Genomic DNA, 14880 nt, shown 5'->3' with positions numbered 1-14880 from the left:
AATATTCTTTCACCTGGAGGAGAAGAAAAGAACAACAACAAAAAAAATGTTCCGGAAAAATTCAGAGTGTTATCCCTGTCCACTGAAAATGCCCAAGGTAAAATGGAGGCAATTAGTAGTATATTAAATTTATCAGCTATGTATTTTTAAAAATATCTTCAAAAAAGACAGTTAAAATGTTTCTCCTCTAATAGTATTTTAAGGGGAAGTTCTCTTTTATCTGAGATTAGCTTCCCAAATGTTCAGAGAAGAACAAAATGTTTTAAAATGTCTGCCATCTTGGGGTCTATTTTTCTCTAAATTCTTCCTAGTTTTCCTTCTTCTCCTCTGCTCCTTTGAACAATTATTATAAGCAGTTCCTTAATAGGAAAAAGCCTGTGTGAGCATTATGTGGTTAGGGGTTTCTATTCTGGATCCCAGAATCTTGATTTCAATTTTCAGTTGTTTCTATCCTGCTTTAATCATTTCTCAAAAGATTCCTTAACTTGGAATTCTGAAGAAATAACCAGTGATTAGTTAAAAAGTAATGAAGCCACACAGGAATAAATAATAACTGAAGTATATATATTTATCACCTAGTCTTTATTCTTACATATGTATATTGTTAGATATGACTGTGGTAAATGGATATATAATTTTGGAACTTTCTCCCCCACTATGGTATTAAAAGGTGATATAAATTGACAGTTCTATGAGGTACATTTGTGTGTAGTGGCAGGACATGGAAGGAGAAAAGGGACATACCTGTTAGTCCCATTTTAAAGATGAGAAAACTGAAGCTATAAGATTGCTTTGCTGAAGGTTTGAAGTGATTCAAAACGAGGAACAGATTTTAGATGTCATTCTCAAAGCTCTAGCCTCTAAACAAAGTAAATGAACGAATGCCCATTTCCAGTTGGCAGAGAAAGTCTCCAGGGTTTAGGGGTTGGAAATCTGCTTTAAAAATTCTGAAGCAAAAATCCTTTGAAAATAAAGTCACAGCGCACTAATTAATGTGTGTCCCTCCATTTCAGTCACCTCGAGAGTCTGAGATTGTTAGCACCACTTAGCCTTGCTTGGCAGTGTTCACCCGTAAGAATGGGGGCCCTGGCGGTCTTTCTGACAAGCCAAGGCATAGATGTGTGTCTGCTGACATGAAAAGGACCCTCTGTGAAATGTATTTAACGCTTAGTGTTTCATTAAAGGGCCTTGAACATTCTTTTATCCATCTCTTCATTCCCAGTCATATCCCATCTTTTTAAAAAATCAAGGCCACCTTCCAGAGCTGTTACCAGTCTCATATTTCGTAATTTTAAATGAGTTTTTGGTTGTAATTTAAAAGATAACTCATTCCTATTTCCAACATTTAATGTATTTTCTTTTTTTTCTGAAAGCAATATACGTGTGTAATTAATAAACAATTTAGTATGTTGAGGAACCCAGGAACTTGGCAAATGTTCTGGGAATATGAAATCTCAAGAAAAGCAGCACATTATAAGAAATAGTAAGTAATTACTTATGTAAGCTTTCTTTTTAAATTCTAAGAACATTAACTACTAATTACCTACTAATTACCAGTACTTCCGCAGGTGTTTGCACTTAACTGTAGGCTAAAGCCCCTGTGAAAAACAAACCCCTCACAGCCTCTCTCAAGATCAAAGCTGAATCCCACCGGACCTTCGTAGTTTCAGCAAAACTGGTTTCAAGCCAAATCGTTCACCACTTGGCTGTATAAGGTGAAAAAGTAAATTCGTGTTTGTTGGTTTGCCTTTCTCTTTTTGCCCAAATGCAGTCATCATCAACTAGTGAGAAGGACTGGCTTGAAGGGCAACGGCAAAGTACGTGGGGTTAAATTCAAACAACGGTGAAGAGGTCTGAATCCCACCGGCTGAAGCAGCCCTCTGTGTGAGGTGGAGGATCATCTAGCCACCTCCCCGCATTTCATTCCTGGAATTTGCAAGGAACATATGCTTATCTCACTGCTTTCCATCCTCTTTATCTGCATATGAAAATGATCTTTAAGATCCCTCCCAACTTACAAAGTGTGGGATTCTCTTACCCTCTACTTCTCAGAGTTTTAGAACTCAAGCCATGTGACAGTCACGAAAGACCCAGGATTGCTCCCCATTCAGAAGGTCCCCACCTGGAGAACCCCGTTTTCCATAGCCACTGACAAGGTCAATGCATGTCTCACAAGAGTTAACAGCTTCTTCTTCAAGACACCTCAGTCATGCAAGCATCACCCCTTATTGCTACTGAGAAGGGATGCAGAAACCAAAAGGTGATGTCTGATAGCACAAACCCAACTTAGATCTACTATAAGGCAGTCAGCTCTGCTCAGGACACGTTCTAAAACAGGCCATGTCTCTCATTTTAGTCTCTGTATTAGTTTCCCGTGGCTGCCGTAACAAATCCCCACAAGCTGGGTGGCCTCAAACAACTGAAATTTATTCTCTCACAGTTCTGGGGACCAGAGTATGAAATTGACTGTATCAGAGGGACCACGTTCCTTCCAGAGGTTCCAAAGGAGAATTTGATCCTTGCCTCTCCCTGCTTTGGGTGTCTCCAAGTATTTCTTGGCTTGTGTCTGCATTACTCCAACCTCCACCTTCATTGTCACATTATCTCTTCCCCTTCTGTCTGTTAAATCTCCCTTGTGTGTTTCTTATAAGAACACTTGTCATTACATTTAGGGTCTGCTCAGATAATCCAGGATGATCTCACCTCAAGATGAAGTGGATTATATCTGCAAAGTTGCTTTTCCCAAATAAGATCATATATAGGTTCCAGGGATTTGGAGGTGCACATATCCATTAGGGTGTTACCACTAAACAATCATCTGAATGGTCTCTCTCCTGTTAATTTATTCATTCAACAAATTGTATTGAGCCTTTCAATATTTCAGGCACTATTTTAGGTAGGGATAAATCCATGAACAAGAAAGACAAAACCTCTGCCCTCATAGAGCTTATATATTAGAATCTTTCCCCTTACCCTGTTTGTTTTGTCCATCCATTTCAAATATACACATTTTCTTAGAATCTGCAATGTACAATTGATATTCAGAACACACACAACTCTTGGAAATCTAGTTAAATCCTAGCATGTGTGCAGGTTGGGGAAACAGGAGACATGCGTGAAAAGTTTCTTTTCAAGTTTTCAGGAGAACAAGAGAAAAGCATAGATGTGCAAATTTTATAAATTCATTTTACAACGTAATTGAAATGCCAAAAGATTGAAGAATTCAATGTTGATGAAGAAACGGATATTAGTGGAGTGAAGAACAGCTCTGTCTTTGTCAGCTGGCCGTCTTTTATATGTCACAGACTGTCACTTTCTACTGCGTTTCAACTGACTAATTACCTCAGTTTATTAAAACTGAATATGAATTCACATATTTTACTTTCCGAGCCTTCAAGTTCTCCTGTTATCAAGAGCTATTACCTAAGGATATATCCCACAGTTCTGGGGTTTCTCAGGTAAGGAAATGAGTGGGCCAATCTAGATGGGTGTCAATAAACACTGCACAGCCAAAGTTGAGGGGAACTGAGCTGCTGGCCGCTGGGTATGACTGCAGGTTTTAGTCAGGGGTGGGGGGCAGGCGTGCGGTTTAGGCCAGCATGAGTGAAAACTATGCTTCTAATGGAGAGTTACTTTCTGATGAGAGGTAATGACCAGAGGTAATCAAAGGAAGGGACCATAAATTATGTTGCCTAAGAGCTACCTCAACTGCAAATTATACACTTACATTTTAAAAGTTCATTGGGTTTTGGTGGAGTGGAGGGATGGTTCTTGGTGGTGATGGTATTTTGTGTGCGTGTTGGGGGCACGGGCGGTTGTTTTATTTTTAACCACACTGGAGTACACTTACAGGTGTGATGGATGGGGTCATGTTAGATGAAATCAACCTCAGATGAAAAAGCAAATTTCATCATTTCACAGTTGTATCTATGTGATTACGGATTTTAAGAGAGCCACCGTCAGAAAAGCAGATTCTAGAAATGAGTAATTAGGACTTTGATCTCCTACATGGTTGCAGCAGCAGTTCAAATTTCATTTGGATTGTACCTAATAACATGCTGGAAAGGAGCAGAGGTGGCACTTACCACTTTCAAAAGGAATACTATGTCTCTACTTTCAAAGTGCAGACCTTCTGATGACATGGTCATTTCTTGGCCAGAGAGGTAATGTGGTAGGTGGGTGATGAGAAATTCTCAGTAACGTTTTCATAAATTGCCAGAGGTAGTCAATATTCGTGGAAAAAAACAAAAAACAATACCTTGGGAAGTTATGTAGATGTGGGGAGCCAGCAGAGAACAAAACACCTGGTCACAGAGGAAAACGCCACTTATCCTCAGCTCTAGTTACAGATGCAAGAACAGAAGACTCAGGAAAGGGAAGGGGCTTGTTTTTTCCTTAGCAGACTCAAACTGTTTGTTAAGAAAGGTAGTTTATTGTATGCTTTTCCATGGTCACTCATGCTATCTTGCTCCAATCAGAATGTGTCTACATTTCAAAGATTGGAGGGAAAATAGTCACCATGCCCAGGGTGCAGCCTGGTCCTCTGGCCAGCAGTGTGACGTGGCTGAATGTTCCTCCCAAGTCAAAGCTTTCTCCAGAGCCTCGAAGTGCCTTGCGGTCCTACTCTTCAGTCACAAGGTTGTGTAGCCCAAGGGCTATACTTGCCCTCGGCACTGTGTTCTTAACAAAATGAACCAATGTTTTAAAAATCAGGATATCTGCCCATAGCAATCTGGATTTCCAACGTTTTCTGAAAAATCTTAAGATCTAGCCCCACCGAGGCAAGACCCTCACAGAACCACAATCAGTGGAGCTACATGGCAGCTGCCCTTCTACCCAGGACAAATGCACTTAGCTGCTGCAGCCCCCAATCCCCCGCATTTCACCTGCAAATATTCCTGGTCTGGCCCTAATGGGCTTCTGAAGTTATGATGTCTGCAAATATTTTGTGGCCCTCAAAGGCCTCACCAGGTCCCTCTTCACATACTCCTTTCAGGATGTGTCTCACCTGAGTCCTCCCTTCCTGATGCTCCTGCCCCTGTTTTGCCATTCCAGACCTGCCCACCAGAAGCACGGCACGCTCCCTCTCCTCTCAGAACCCTGGGCACCTACAGCATCCATCAGTGTCGTTAGAGACTCTTTCCCTGGCAAACCCTGTTTTCCAAGTAAAATTTTACTTGGAATCCCAATGTGCTAAACAGATCAAAGATGAGCTACTCTGCCTGTGTCTGGGGGACCAGAATCCTACCTCCTCCCTACTCCCTCGACCACTGCACACAAGCCCCTCAAACAGCACCTTGATGGAGCCCCCAACCCCCCCAAACATTGGCATGTCTTTCATTAGTATCTTTTATATACTGCTCCATAATATTAGTTATCTGGTATATTTTCTCTTCTTGTAAGTAGGTTGTTCCTAAAGAGCTATACCTAATGCCTATATTCCACAATGCATTTTTGCACATAAGAGTGTATGAAATAAAGCTTGGCTGGCTTCTTCTCTGTCATATTTTGGGGTAGCCATGACTCTTCAGTAAGGAAAACTGGAAGTTCTCTTCCCAACAGAACCCACTGCTAAATATCAGTGCACAGAGAATGACACCAAGACAGAGTCCAAGGCAGGAAGGGGACACCACCTTGTTTGTTCACTTACAGGGAGGGTCTGGATCCATCTCTCACACTGAGGTCCTTGCACCATCTGGGAGGCATAAAATGAGGACTGCAGGAATGGAAAAAATAAATACACCACCATGTGGGTAATGTTCTGTTTCCTGATCTGGTTGTTGCTTATATGGATTGTTCAATTCGTGGAAATTCATGGAGCTCCACACTTATAATTTGTGTAACTTTCTGTATATATGTTTTATTCAATAAAAAGTAAAAAAGAAAAGAAAGGAGAAACTATCAAGAATGAATCTTTCATACAATGTTTCCTGGATTGAGACACACCTGGTGCACCCTGGACTTCCCTGTGCTCAGGGCAGGGGCTGGACTTACTCACATGTGTATCACCAATGTCTAACTCAAGGTCTGTATAGTAAGGGGCAGTAGGTTCTGGCTAAATAAACGAATGTGGCCTTGCTATAGCTCAGTACAGTGAGAAATGGTTCACTCCCTTCTCCACATATCTCTTTATAATACAAGCATCTACACAACCAGTTGCTAGTTGCTGGCTCTCCATAACACTGACCTCCCTTCCTAGGAATAGAGAGGGGTGAGAGCCCTGTCCTAAGCCTATTCTGTCATAGAGCTTTGTCCTGGACACTGACGAGCATGCACCAGACACTGCACTAGGAGCCAGGGAGAAGAAGATGGACACAACTGTTTGTTAGAGGAATCAGGCTACAGACACAAGTTGTCAGAGCCTTCCGGTATCTGCCATAGGACCTACAAACAAAACACCATGGGAACAGTTCTTAAGTCTATCTAAAGAGGTCCTGGAAATTTTCCCAGAAGATGACATGTGATCTGTGCAGGGCTTTATCAAGTGATGACTTCACAGTTTCTGTTAATCATCGTTTACGTTGTGAATGGTTTCCCATTCTTCTCAAAAATGCTTCCTTCTGACTCTGCCAGAGAAAGAGAAAAGTCAGCTGGCTTTTCTCCAAATATAGCTCAGAATTGTATTGCAATCGTTTGAAAATGTTCTAGCTTTTCTTAACCTCCAACTTGTGAATGGTAAACATATATGACAAAATTATTCTATGTATTGTCATTTGGGAGAAAGCATGATTTCAAACAGGTCAATATTCTATCGGCAATACACATTCAAATGAAAGGTATGGTAAGCAGAATAATAGTCCCCCAAAGATATCCATGCCCTAATCCCAAAATCTATGAACATGCTAATGATGTTCACATCATTATGGGACAAGGGATTTTGCAGGTGGAATTAAGGTTACAGGCCTTAAGGTAGGCAGATTATTCTGGATTATCTGGTTGGGCCCAATATAATCACAGGAGCCCTTTAAAGCAGAAGTAAAAGAGGGAGTCAGGGAAATATGAAGCATGAGTAGGACTCAACGTGCCATAGCTGGCTTTGAAGATGGAGGTCATGTGTCAAGGAAATGGGGGCCTCAGTCCTATAACCACAAGGAACTGATCCTTTCAAAAACCTGCATAAGCTTAGAAGCAGATTCTTCCCCAGAGCCTCCAGACAGGAGCCCAGCCCAAATGACACCTTGATTTCAACTTCGTGAGACCCTGAGAAAAGAATCCAGTCAAGCCCACCTGGACTTTTCACCTATAGAACTGTGAGGTATGTTGTTTTAAGCTGCTATGGTTGTGGTGATGGGTTATGCAGTGAGAGAATGAATCTCAGAAGTATTATCAGGAGAGATGTTCTAGGACAGAAAATGCAGGACCACCTGAGCAGAGCTACCTGCAGGGAAGGGCTACCCCAGATTGGGAAGGGAAGAGAAGGAGCCAGCCCAGTGCTGCAGCCCAAGTGCAGGTGGCCGCCTGGCTCCTTATCTAACTCCTTCCCTGGTTCCTTCCCTGGCTCCTGCCCTAAGAGGGTGCAGGAGTTTGCCAGGTGCACGTGAAGGAGCAGCACTCAAGAGGGCAGATGCTGCATCTTCTTGTGTTCATCAAGAAAGGAAAAGGTGTGAGGAAAAAAAGAAAGAAAGGTGATTGGTTATACTGACTCTTTTCACCTGCTCTCCGTGTGATCTCCCCAACTCAGGGCTACACTCCCATCTTCTTCTCCAGCTTAACACTGAGCCTGGCACATATTACATGTTCAGGAAGTGTTGAAGGACTGAGAATGCACTTAAAAGGAAAGCTGCATATAAACATTCTCAAACACACTGACCATTAGACAATCTTTTGCCTCCTGCCTCTCTCCAGCTAAAAACACCCTGGTGTAGAGAGGACAGCAGGAGGCCACCTGTGCAGTAGAATTTAAGGAGTACACAAAGTGCTTCTTGCCTTGAAAGATTTTATCAAACAGTGCCTAAAATTATTCCGTTTAGACCTTCATTTCTTTGGCTTCTGAAGAAGACACCTGCTAACTCCCTAACAGGATTGCTTTCCTGTTTGTCAGCTGGAGAAGTGGGCAAGGGCTCTGGGCAAGGGGATACAGGATGTGGGGTGGGGAGAAAGACAAAAGTGAAGGAAGCAAGAGGGACACCAGGACTAGCATAACAAGAAGAGGACAAAAAAAAAAAAAAATGCTACCTGTTTCAAACATCCCCTGACGCCAACTGCAAAGGCTGATCCTCTCAAGTACCAAGCAAGTGAACCGGGATGCTAGGTCAAAGATGACCACTCATTTCTTGTTACTCCTCCCCTTTAGAGATGGAGTGTCATCCCCTTCCCTTGCACTGGGCTGGCCCTAGTGATTTGACCAGTAGAGAATGTAGCAGAAGTGGTGTTCTTGAATTTCTGAGGCCAAACTATAAGGAGACTTGCAGTGTCCTCTTTGGTCTTTTGAAAGTTATCCTAGAAGCCCTGAACCACCATGGAAAATATCCAGCCACCCTGACATGGCCAAGCTAGGATGTAACATGTTGGGGATCCGGTTGACACTCCCAGCTGAGCCCAGCCTTCCAGCCTTCCATACCAAGGCCCCAGACACGGAAACAAAGCTATGGTCTCCACCAGCTGAATGACACCAAGTGGCCTCAGTCAATGCCACATGAGCAGGAGAGTAGTGCAGCCAAACCTTGCCCAAATTCTTGATCACAAAATTATGAAGTCCAGTAAATTAGCTGTTGTTTTAAGCTACTAATGTTGGGATAGATTATGATGTACAATTGATACCTGGAATAAAAAGGTGGGCCCAACCTTGTTCCAGTTTCATTTGGGGTTTAGAAATAAAGACCACAAGAAGCCACACTTTAGAGGAGAAACACAGAAAACCTGAACCACTTTTCCCAAGGGGAGTAGTGAGAGAAGAGACACCCCTCTCAACCCCCAGAATCTCTGCCGTGGACACTTGCTGCTGGTGGTGCTCAGAAGCCCAATGGCAACAAATGCCACCTGTCTGTTATAAATCCATCCCCTGAGCAGGAAATTACCAGTATCAGCATCCCTAGTCTCACAGCACAGGGCTTGTTTGTGGCCCGAATGCCATAGCTGCCCTCACATAAGTGGGGCAAATTCTCCAATGAACAAGCCTGTGTGTGCCATTAACTTCGGAAATATCTCTGATTTAGTCTACCTTTCCTGGTTCTGGCTTAGTCACTTCAACTGTTAAATAACTTGTGACAAACTGCAGGATTTCCCTGATGTGACAATTACACAGCGCTAAGTAATCTTGTACTTGTTGGGTTTTCTGCTCCCTCTGTTACTGTCTGTACCTGAGCACAGGGCTCCTGCACTGTTCCACTGTGTATGTGTGTGTGTGTGTGGGGGGGGGTGGGTGATTGTCACAGTCACAGGAAGACTTTGTGACATAGGTTATCAGTCTAGATGAGGACAGGGGGCACCCACTTCAAGTGGCCCTGCATTAACTGGAGGGGACCCCCAGATGGCCTAGTCTTGAAACATCACTGGAAAATGTTAACTTCTAATTTGGCATTGGTACATTTGCAATGCAGAGCAGTAGATCGGCTGGCTTTTTATGAAGCCCGGGGGTCCATCAGACATGAAGAGTTATTCAGCTCAATATTCATTAAGTGCCTACTATGTGGGAGGTGCTGCAGATACAAAAATGATTCCAACAATATGCTCACTCAAGAAGAACTCACAGTCTAGTGGAGAAGAGGGTCATTTAATACTGTCCCCTGAAAAATCTCTGCCTGCTGGAAGTTATCAATTCCTAAGAGGCTGGAGAAACAAAAATGAATCTTGAGCTGGGAGTTTAGAGAACTGGCCTGCAGTACAAGCCCCATTGCTAACTGTGTGAAATTTCCAAGATGCCTACCTTCTCTGGCCTCAGTTTCCTCATCTGATACACACTGATGATCTCCCTGGACATACTGTTGTCATAGGTTGTTTTGAGAGTGAAATGCGATATTATCTGTGAAAGTCGTCTAAGAAGTATAAAACTCTGAAAATGTGAGTGAGAGCCTGGTGTGACCAAGCAGATGGTTAATTTAAAGCCGGGAATCCCAACGCAGCATTAACCCTTCATGTCTTCTCCCAATACGGCCAGCAGGTACCTTCGTTCCTTCATTTAACAATGTGCCCTCCTGTCATCTTCACTTTCATTCCCTATGTCACCTTTCCCTCCCTCTCTATCCATTTTCTACTAAAATATTGTAAGATGCTCAGATGTGGCAAGGCTCCTGCCGAGCACATGCATATGCATGAGGTAGAGCTCGTGCCCCTTGGAGACACTGATGTCACGACTCTGGGGAGATGGATAAGTAACCATGACAACATGGTGCAGTGCTGCATCTTGCCTGGGAGGGCTCTGAGGATGGCCAGCCCATCATGCAGGCAGGACAGTGACATTCCCTCGGCAAGGAGTGCAGAGTGTCCGGGTGATGGCAGCCAGCCAGTGGTGACAGAAACGAGCACGCTTCCTTCCATCTGTCCTCCCCATCCCTACTCTGGTGCCTGGAGGGGCAGCCCCTGATTTATTGGGCTGAGTACTCCCATTCAGGAGCAGTGGACGACACTCCCAATCAGGGACTGCCAGGGATGCCAGGACAAGCAGCCCACAATCTTGCAACTTTGAGTCAGAGCTTTGATCTTTGTCAATTTCTTCCCCTCTTAACCAGATACCACTGACTTTAAGGTACCTTTTCAGAAAGAGTTTGCTATTTCAAAGTCATTAACTAGGGAGAGCAAACCCTGAAATGTGGGCAAAGAAGGAAAGAGGCCTTGCTCTGGATAAAAATCAACTAACTTATTGTAAGCACTGAGGGAGTGAGTTTTTCTCTTAAATCACCTTTGTGTCAATAATAATAACTTAGTCACTATGTTACTTCCAAAGTAAACTTTCTCAGATAAAGCTCCCTCACCACTATGTTTTCTAGATCTTTTTTTTAAAGTGTAAGTATGTGTTTAGTGCTCCTATAATGTACTGCTGAGATTTTGGAACTGTTTTCTTCCATTTTCTCAGCCCCTCCCGCTGCCAAAAAGTAAAACATAGTGAATACTCAGCATGTATATATCGTACCAGCCAATTTCAGAAACATTTCCACTATTTAAAAATAATAATTTAATGGGGCCTCAGTGTATGACTGTTACCCTATTGTTCAGGGCTATAATTTCAATAGCATTAAAAAAAAAATCTCCCTCACTAACAGGATATATATTGAGGGCTTTAGTCCAAATGCCATGCTCAGAAAACTCAGAAACATGTGAAAGAAAAGAAAGCAAACCACTTCTGTGACAACAATAAACAATAAAATGAATGGGCCATCACTGCTGAAGCATGGGACATGGCACTGATATCATTCATCCCAGTCGGGTGGCTGTGTGAAACCCAAAGCATCAAGGATCTCTCTCCATAGTATCACACTCTATTTTCAAACCTACCTCCTCAGAGCGAAATGCCAGCACCAACAGATCCAGAGTTCTGGAAAGTACCAGTCACAGGTGGACCCGAGAGCCCTGACCAGAAGAGCTTCTCAGATGAGAGACTTGGCTCTTCTGTAAATTTCCCCATTTCCTCTGTTGGTGCTGGCCTTCCTGTCCCCATCACCCACCACATGGCCGTCTGATCCCTCCCATTTCTCAACTGTCCAGGACTGTGATGATCTGACTACTGGCCAACAGCCAAGAGAGCATCTCTGGGTTCCACAGTCACAAATGTCAGGACAGTATAGATATATCTACTACCTTATAAGAGGGAAGGTTTACAAATAAACTCACAAACAAAAGTACTATTCACAAGTATGACAAAGTCACAGTTGCTGTGTGGGTAAATACCACAAGGATCACATTAATCATATTACCCTATGAATTTAAAAGATTACGTTCAATGATGCAACATACTACACTGAGAGAGAGGAAATAGTCTTGGCCACACTGGACACTTTGTTTAGAACCTGAGGCCACTGCAACAGCTATATATGGCAGCACAAATTCGAAATTAGCCAAGAAGTAAACAGTAGAGCCATTTGTTACTTCTTATCTCTTGAGACATCTCAAGAGGTGGTTTCCCTGACACTATGGCTGCTGCCAATTTAGTATGCCACCGAAACCGGGAAGGTTAGCCAGATTTCTGGTCCTGAGTCACAGCTCTTTTCAACACATGTAGAACACCTGGCTCTTGACCCAAATGGCCAATATACCAGAAATTCTATATGCTTTGTATCCATCAAGGTCCTCAACTGCAAGTAAAACGAGTTGACTCTTATTGATTAATTAGAAGATAATACTACCATAAGGATACTGGGTAACTTACAGAATGATAAAAGGGGTGAAAATAAGGCCTGAGGCTAGTTTCCAGGAAACATACTCTAAACAAAATCTTGAATGATCTAATAGGAAAATAAGTTCCACTGCCACTATCGCTGATCATGGGACCTTGGATTTGCACTGAGCCTTCTTCTGCATGAGGAGGTTGAGTTTATCAGCATTGATGCCATTCTTGTACCAAGTACTTAACCCTGCAGTCAACCCTCCTGCCAGCCTCAGCATGCTAACTTTTTGTCCTTAGATTTGCTGCCTCATGGTCACAAGACAGCTGCCACTGCTCTAAACACAATCATGTTCAAATCAGGATGAAAAGGCAAGAGTTGTTGCCAGTGAGAGCTCCTCTCTCATATTCCCCTTTTATCAGGAAGCAAAATTTTTCCAAGTAGACTTTCCTTTACTTCTCATTGTTCAGAACTGTTCCTTAACATCTCTCAGTTTTTGAGGCAATCTAGAAAAGAGGATGTCCATGAAATGGGGTGGAGTCACCCCTTAGGGACGGGCACATTGACAATCATTAAAGTTCTGTTGTCAAGTATATAGAATAAGCATGACCCACTGGTTAAAGAACTTTATTTTACAAACCACTGATCTCTTATATGTGTTCACTGGTGCTAGTTCTTCTAAATATAATTTTAAAAAAACTCGAGTAGGCAGAATTTTCTCATCACTTATGTCACACTGCCTCGATTCATAATTAGAATGCTCAGCTCCATGATATAATCAAACTTCAGTCTTGTGTTAAATCCTCTCTCATTTCCATTTTCTCATGAGTATCCCACATCTGGCCCATAGGGAGCACTCATGCTTTCTTTACCCTGGAAAATTCTAAGAAAACAGGCATTGCAATACAACCACCTCTCCTTTGGCTCATCTATCGGCAGTTACTACACCCTTCCCTCATGCGTTCTCAATCTCTATTACACATTCCTTTATACACACCACATGGATCTTAGGAGTCATAAAACTGGTTTTCGGTTACTTCATTTTTATCACATTCTACAGAGAAATCTGCCTTCTGACTCATATTGATATTTTATATCTATCTTCTAAGGGTCTTGACTGAAACTTCTGTTACAATGTCCTTTTACAAATGGAAGAAAGTAAAATTGTTCCATTTTTTTCACAACTAACTGCATCTGCCACAGGTTTTAAAATGTAATATATCATTCAATTTCCCCCTCATGAAGGAGTAATTACTACAGAAACATAAACAACAGAAATTAAAACAAAACATATTAAATAACTGCTTTCTGACATTGAACAGAGACAGTGAAAAACTGTGATCCCTGAGAAAAAAGATACAAAGAAAAAAACAAGATGAGCCTTATGATTGTCCCTGCTTACAACCTGGAGGCAGTTTCCAGGCCAAGGAATGAAAACTCAAACAAAGCCTGAAGTTCTCCATAGAGTTAAGAAAACATTGACCAGAGTTCAGGAAAGCCAGAGCAGCTAGAATTTTCAGGACAAAGGAAGATATGCAGAGAAAAAATTCCAGAAATCTGCATAGGCATCCCCTTAAAGCTTTGATTGATCTGTTTATGCACAGGTCAATACCCCATGAGACCAGCAAAGAACAACTTCAGAGGAAAGAACAGTTATTGGGTAGCTATAAGATAAACAAATTCCAGAATTTACACAGGGCTGAGAATTCAGTTAACTTCTCCTTAGAAAGGCCACACCTTAGAAATGGAGCTAAATTAGCCCCATAATTATAGTTGCTCTAAACTTGCCCTAATCAAGTTTAAAAACAGGTCTTAAAAATATCACCTTAGCCCAATTAACTTAACTGTGTGTCAAAACAAAGTCTATCACTCTTTAAAGGAATACAAAAAGGTATGGTGCATAGCAATATAAAATTTACAGTGTTCAACTGTGAGTAAAACTAGATACACAAGAAGCAAGGGGGAAAAACCCATAACCACAATAAAAATCATTCAATAGGAATAGATCCAGAAATGAGAGATATGATTAGCACAGATAAATGGAATTAAGACAGCTGTTCAAAATTTTCCATATGCTCAAGGAGATAAAGAAAAACATGAACACAATATGGAAAGAAAGACCCAGTTAGAACTTCCACAAATGAAAAATAAAAAACAACAATGTAAGATATGAAACATATACACTGGAAGGAATTAACAACAGATTACATACTGCAAAAGAAAGATTAGTAAACTTGAAGACAACAGTAAAAGCTAAACAAAATGAAGTACACAGGAAAAAAACAAATACTGAAAAAAAAAAAAAAGTCTCAGTGGCCTGTGGGAAAATATCAAATAGCCTAACCTACATGTAATTGGAATACCAGAAGGAAATGGGAGAAAGGGACAAAATGCTAAAAATATTTGAGGAGAAGAGAAAAAGAAATAATGGCCCGAATTTTCCAATGTGATGTACAACTATAAACTTACAGATACGATAACTGTGATGAACCCCAAGCAGAATATCACACAAAGCACATCATAATCAAATAACTGAAAAACAGTAATAAAGAGAAAAACCTTAAAAATCAAGCAGAGAAAAAAAAGACACACTACATATGGAAAAACAAAGATAAGAATTAAA

The sequence above is a fragment of the Eubalaena glacialis genome, chromosome 15, assembly GCF_028564815.1.
Source record: "Eubalaena glacialis isolate mEubGla1 chromosome 15, mEubGla1.1.hap2.+ XY, whole genome shotgun sequence".
Classification (NCBI taxonomy): Eukaryota; Metazoa; Chordata; class Mammalia; order Artiodactyla; family Balaenidae; genus Eubalaena; species Eubalaena glacialis.
This window is presented reverse-complemented; position numbering follows the sequence as displayed.